The sequence below is a fragment of the Fukomys damarensis genome, unplaced genomic scaffold, assembly GCF_012274545.1.
Source record: "Fukomys damarensis isolate Sample0158 unplaced genomic scaffold, DMR_v1.0_HiC HiC_scaffold_35, whole genome shotgun sequence".
NCBI classification, from domain to species: domain Eukaryota; kingdom Metazoa; phylum Chordata; class Mammalia; order Rodentia; family Bathyergidae; genus Fukomys; species Fukomys damarensis.
In genome coordinates this window covers 1,044,815-1,051,908 of record NW_022900947.1, presented here as the reverse complement: position 1 = coordinate 1,051,908, position 7,094 = coordinate 1,044,815, and positions in this window count along the sequence as shown.

Genomic DNA, 7,094 nt, shown 5'->3' with positions numbered 1-7,094 from the left:
GCTCCTGGGTGGGTTTGGGGGGGGGGGGCAGTGTCTCAGGAGGAGAGGGACCTGGGACCAGGCACTGCTTCTCCTCTGCCCCACAGCCCTGTGTGCTCTCTCCCACGCTGTGTCCCTTTCCTTGGGCTATTGGCACTGGTTGACACCACCCACTGGGCCTAAATGTGCCCTTCCAGCGCTGGAAACCCCAACTCTGAAGTTGTGGTGTGGGCTGGGCCCCGCCTCCTCCACAGGCTTGGGGAGGAGCTTTGCTGCCTCTTCCTGCTTCTGGGGCCCGCAAGTGCTCTTGGCTTTTGGCCACCGTGATGCAGTCCCTGTCTGTCTTTACGTGGCTTCAGCGCTGTGTGTCTCCTCTTCCATCTTGTAAGGACCCCTGTGGTTGGATTTGGGGCCGCTGGGATAACCCAGGCCGACCTCATCCAAGCTCCTCACCTGATTTTGCAAGCCAAGACCCTTTCTGCAAATGAGATCACATTCTGAGGACCCTGTTGCTGGGACACGGACACATCTTTCTGACATTTTTTTGTTTTTTAACCGGGGATCGAACTCAGGTCCTTGTGCTTGTGAGGGAGGTGGCAGAACCACTGAGCCAAATCCCTGGCCCTCGGACTCATCTTGCTGGAGGCCACCATTCTACCCGCCACCTGCCCTGTGCTTGCTGTTTCCTCGGCATCATCCACATCCTGAAGTGGCCTCTTCCCTGTGGATCTCCTGGCACTGTGGATGCTGTCTGGGGGCAGTTAGGCCAAAGAGGCCTAGAGCTGCTTCTGGCAGAGAAGGCAGAGCCCCGGGACCCACTCACACCTGGGAGGGCATTCTGCTTTGTCAGCATCAACGTGTTACTGCCCGAATTGTCCACTTTCAAGCCAGGGAACCAGCCACACGCTGCTCCCCAGGCAGTCCTGACTCCTGGACACCACCTTTGACTCCCCCATCAGGAGGTGCTATCCTGTCTGTCAGAGCCCCTGCCCTGTCCCTGCCACTGGCTGGCTCCTCCTGGCTCCCTGCACGTCTGCAGAGCCCCGGGGCCTGTGCTGTGGTTCAGAGGCCCCAACAACAGGACCACCTTGAAAATGCTAGAGTCCCCTGTACCGGGAACCCCTCCCTGGCCCTCACTGGGGCCCCACAGGTCCCCCAAGACCCACACCCATGAGGTCTTGAGGGAGACCAGTGTGGGAGGCAGTGACTCAGAGGCCCAGCTTGCTGGGGCCTGTGTCAGGAGTGGCACAGAGGGGTGCCATGGAGGGACCCCTGGGCCAGCTCTACATCCCCTGGTCCCTCCTGGCCTCCTTGGCTGGGCCTGCGCTGGGGTCAGCAGAGGGACCCTCCCAGCGCCACCTGCATCTATCTGCAGCCCACCCCTACCCACGGGGGTCCTGGCAGGTGGCTACCACAGGCCAGTGCTGGCCTGGCAACAGGACCAGGAGCCCATGAAGGGGGAGCAGGGAAAACTGAGGCTCATGGGGTTCCACATCTCTTTTGCCCACTGTACCTCCCCGTGGGACCCCAGGGCCTGGTCTGTCCTCCCCTGGGAGCTCCCCATCTCCCTAGTTCTCTGGGAACCCCTACTGCCCAAATCAGGAGGCACCACAGGAAGAACAGAGAGCAGAATTTGCCTGTGGCTGTGAGAGATTGTGGGTAATTTCTGCCTTTTTAATTTTATTCTCAGAGAATTTGAGAAGGATTAAAATAAACAGCACATTTGATTTGCTCATTGTAACAGAAATGGAATTTTAAAGAACACAGAAGAGAAGAGAAAATATTCCAAAACCCCTCAGCTAACACTAGCTACTGAACAAGAACCTTAATTTTAGCGTTGAGCTTCCTGGAAGGCTGAGCAAAAAGGGCAACATCATGAATCATGCATTGTTGGGTGCCATGACAATCCTATTCCAAACTTTCTGGCCTTTTTGCCCCTTGGTTCACAAAGACCACCAGACCTCAAGCCCTGACTTTTAGTTTGGAAAATATAGCTTCTCCAAGATGAGCAAAGAAAGGAAACCAGAGCTATCTACAGACCTCGGAGAGAGGTGCGGGGATGGGGTAGAAATTTAGGCTCCCCCTGGCTCCCCTGGCCAGGACCTGGGGTCTCCCAGCCGCCCACATGGGGCCTCGCCCAGGAGCTGCTCCCCTAGTGTAGAGGGTCCAGGTGCTGGGGGGCAGGGTGGGTGCAGGAGTTGAACCTGGGGGTTAGGGCCAGGCCAGTAGCCGCTGAGCAGCTCAGAAATCTATTTTCCTAAGCGCTTGGCATCTGTCTGAAACCTCAAGTGTATTTTCCCTAAGTTTTATTTTTTCTTTGACCCCAAACTCTGGTAAATTTAAGGGAAATTTAATTATGGTGTTTTGGGTCCATTTACACTTAAACCCTCTCAGCGTTTTTTCCAGGACCCTTTTGGAGTTCAGCACGCCTTGGGAGCCTTCTAAATGAACGTTTTTATTATTATTATTTTTTGAAAAGGCCTTGCTCTCCTCCCAACCCCCAGCGCCAGCCTTCCTGCCAAGAATAAACAAGCCCCAACTCCGCAGGCTCCGGCAGAATTAGGAATCCAGGCCTCAGGCTGCCAGGCCAACCCTCAGCACACCCTCCTTTGGCCGTAGGCTGCCCCCCCAGAATGCCCCTTCCTCCTGGTCCTGCCACCCTTCTGGGTCCCCTCTGCCGGCCTCAGCTGGGCCCTCTCAGAGACTCTTCATCACCCCAGGCCCCACTGTCTACTCACATAGCAACCTCTGCCAAGCATCCGCCAGACTCTAAGGCTCAGAGTGGCCCTGTGGTCAGAGGGTACCTAGCCCCCATCCAGGAGGCTGTGCACATTGTCCTGCCCAGGCCAGACCATTGGGGCCTAGGCACAATGGCCTGGGCCAACTCGGGCTGGGGTGACCTGTGTCGTGCATCCTTGCCCCATGCCATCATTAGCCTGGATAGACAGCTGGAGAAACTGAGGCTCAGGGCCCCAGGTGGCAGCACCCCATGCTCAGTGACCAGCTGCCACTGCCTCTGGGGAGGTTTCAGCAGAGCTCTGGCAGGGTGGAGTGTTCTGTGCCAGTGAGACCCCCCCAGCCTTGGGCCAGGTGCCCAGCAGGCAGCCCACCCAGGCCCTGCGCCGGATGCCGGCACACAGGATGCTTGGGGAGAACGGGAGGAGGCAGCTGCTGTTTGCCGTGCACTCCCGAGGTCAGGAGGCTACCACGCGGCAGGTACATGTCAGGAGCCTCGTCCTCTTGGGCCATCCCAGCCCAGCCGGCAGCACCCCTACTCTCTGGGCCCTTTGCCCCTAGCGGGTCCCAGGGCCTGTCCTGGGCACAAGCCCACCATTTGCAGGGGGGATGACAGGGGTCCGGGCTGGGAGGGAGCAGGGAGGAGCAGCTGAGGAAGCCTGGCACTGGCCTCTGCCCACCCTGGTGCCAGTCTTCATGTGGATGCTGAGGAAGGGCCTAAGTTGCAGGGCTGGCCCGGGTGTTCTAGGATGGGGAGGCTGAGGCACGGGCTATCCCAGCATCCTCTCCTCTGGGTGTGCTTAGGGCAAGACAGGCGACTCCTTGGGGCCTCCCCCCACGGGGAGAGGGTGCCTTAGGTGGCCTGGCAGGGATGAAGCACTTCAGCCTCCACTCCTGGTCCCCTACACAGCTCCCAAAGCTGCTGGCCAGCCCTGCAATCTGACTGCTGTGCCCCAAGTGGAAGGACCTACCCCCTGTGGGGCAGCACGGCCAGGGCAGGTCTGTGGCCTAATAGAGACATCTCTGCTCCTTGTTCTTCTCCGCCACGCCCGCCGCCTCCCTGGCCTGGCCCAGCTCTGACAGCTTTATTGTCCACCGCCAGGCAGCAGAGGCCGTGGGGCAGGGCTGGGCAGCCCCAGGGTGTGGCTGGGCATCGGAGAGGGGACGCTGGGCAGTGTACGCCCTCCCCACACCCACTGAGCTGTCCACACCCAAACTGTGCCCACAGGGAGCGGCGGAGCCGGGGTCTCCCTGCTCAGGACCAGACAGGGAGGTGGGAAGGGCAGGGAATGCTGGACATGGGAGTGGGGCGAGGCCCAGAGGGCAGGGCGGGGAGCCTGGCCAGAGCCTGCATTCCCAGGCCCAGTTATCTCAGGCCGAGGGTCTGTGTTGCCTCAGCGTAGATCAAAGGGGCTCATCGGGCACCCAGCCGGGCTGGCTTCCCACAGCCAGCGCACAAGCTCAGCTCCCATCTCCCAGCAGACTCTGCTCCTGGCCTCACTGCCCATCGTCCCTCCCACCATCCCCTCTGCAGTCCTCCTAGCCCTGGTGGCTCTGGGGCTCATCCCAAATCCACCTGCCACCAAGGGTCCGGCTCCCAGCGAAGCAAGCCTGGCCCGTGGGCCCTACCCAGGTCTGTAGTGGGAGCCCCAGGGCTCATCTCTGGACAGTGCCTGCTCCTCTGGGGTGGAAGTCCAGGCTGGAGCTGCTGGTATGAGGGCAGGATGCAAGTAGCACTGGGGAGTCTGGGTTTCAGCAGGGGCATCTGCCCTCTGAGGGTCAAGCCCCAACCATCCAGAGCCGGTGGGGACCCAGGGCGCTGATATTGTGGACAAGAAGCTCCATGACTCCCGTTGCCAGCCCTGCATGCCCTCTGGGGCACTGAGGGCTGGGCCAGGCATAGAAACTGGGTCAGAGCAAGGCTGGGCAGGCTCCTGCGCCAATGCTGCCGCCTCACCCACACCCTGCTGAGCATATGCCCATGGCTGGGCAGGGTCTGAGCCCTGGGGCCCACCTGTGTGCCCTCACGGGTGATGGTCTTAGGGGTGTCATGGCCCCTCCAGCCCCTCAGTCCCCTGATCTGGCCCATGTGGTGTCCAAGTGAATCCAGTCCCCAGGCTAGGCTAAAGACCCAAGGACCCAGCCCACCCTGGTCGGCCTTCGAAAGGCCTCCCTGCCCTAGACCCTGAAGCCCTGGGATCTCAGGGAGATTGCACAGAATCTAAGTTTCAGAGAAGGTAGCAGCCTGCTGCAGGACACACAGCATGTCAGGAGGAGCCTGTGCTGTGCACCAACTGGGACCGTGCCTCCAAGTACCCTCTTAGTCAGTGTGGCCTTCACCCAGCCCCTCCTCATGTCCCACTGGGGACACTGCCCTCACACCAACCTCACCGTCCCTTTGGGTGGTCTCAGAGGAGCTGCTGGGGTTCTACCTGGTTTCTCCAGGGGCTTCAGGGCTGGCCTCACCCTGTTGGGCTCCCTCTGGGTTGTACAAGACCTGCAGGGCAACCTCAAGATCCCAGCTTATGAAAATGGGGTGCAAATGACGAGGGCTGCAGCCACCCGCCTGACGTCCTTTTGTGAAGGACATCTGTGCACCCCACTCTCTCTGCCCCCTCCCCAACATGGGCCACTGGCTCCATGGAGGCCTGGGCCTGCCTGGGTGGGGCTGGCAGCCTGGCCAGGGACTTTGCAGACCCAGTCCTGCTCCTAGGAGGATCCCTGTTCCACCCTGTACTGAAAGAACTGGCAGGCCCAGAGTGACGCCCTGGCCCTCCCCAGTCACCTGTGCGCGCACACACACACACGCACACACACACACACACACATGCACACACTCATGCCTGCACATACACACCTGTGCCTGCACACACACGCATGCGGACACCATGGTCTCCTTCTAAAGGGCTTAAAGGATCCTGCTGCCTGCTATTGCTGAGCTCACGGAACTGGTCCTGCGGGAAACTAGCTGCCTGGCAGGTGGGGACTAGACATGCAGCCACACCCAGCCTTTCTGCCTTGCACCTCCAACCCAAGATGAAGATTGTTGGGAGCAATTCTACATAATTTTTGGGAAAAATCATGATTAGGGCCTAGTTTTCCTGTCCACAGGCCAGCTACAGGCATGTTGAGACATAACTCCATCTTTGCCTCCAGTCACAGCTAAGACTCCAAGGGTCTTGAGATGCTGCGATGCTCCAGGGCAGGACCACACCCGTGGAGACATCCAGGGAGAAGCCAAATCTTCATCTGCATGGTTCCTCACTGTTCTAGGACTTCTGCTGCCCCCACCTCCGTCGTCTGTTATACTTGTTTCCTCCAACACACTGAACTTTCTGTCCGGAGACATCTGTTACATTTCCTTCCCCTGGTGCACTCAATAGAGGTATAGCAGGCTATGGGGCTTCCGTCTTTGCCCCCCAGAGCAACACTGATCAGGCCCGAAGCTCAACTTCTTCTCAAAGTTTCCTTTTTCCTATCTGTCCTGTATAATAAGTTAATCCTCCTTGTGCTGTCCTGGCTTGCAGGACACTAGGACTTGCTGCAGAGGTTCTAGTAATGCCCCCTTTCCCTGTTTCCTACAGAAGATGACCCCACCACCTCTGTGGAACTCAGTAGGGGTGCAGGCGCCTGCCTCGATGCTGAGACCCCACCCAGACTCCCCACTCTGGACCTCTCTCTGTGTCTGTCCGATTGTTTGCAAGTGTTTGTGCAGTTATATTTTTTGATCAAAATGACATCAAAGATACAAATAAATTGTTAATTTCTACAACCTGGTTTTACAAGTTAAATAAAAAGTTGTCAAGATAATTAAATATAAGCCAGGCGTGGTGGTATAAGCCTGTAATGCCAGCACTTGGGAGGCTGAGGCAGGAGGCTGTGAGTTCCAGACCACCTGGGCTACATAGAGACCACCTGGGCTACGTACATACTACATAGTGAGACCCTGTCTCAAAAAAAAAAAGATAATTAAATATAAACTTTTAGGTTTGGATAGACTCTGGTTGGTGAATAAAGAAGCAGCTGCTCAGAAAAATTTATTCCGGTCTTTGTTCATGAATGGGAGCCTCAATAATTTTCATAGCCTTATGGGAAGATATATATTTAGCAATAAACATGGCTAAATATGTTGCTATAAAATATTTACTTTGGTTATCATCAAAGGGTTGAGTTCCAAATATATGTTGTGATATGTTTATAATTGTTATTTTCAAAATAAAATATTTTCTGTGGAAAAACAAGGAATTATTAAAAAAGATCCTTTTTGTACCAGGCTACACTATAGGATATAAGGTTTCATATAATTATAATGATTATTATTACTACATTTCCTATGTACAAAACGTCTTCATGTTTTCTACTATACAGGTCTTCCAACA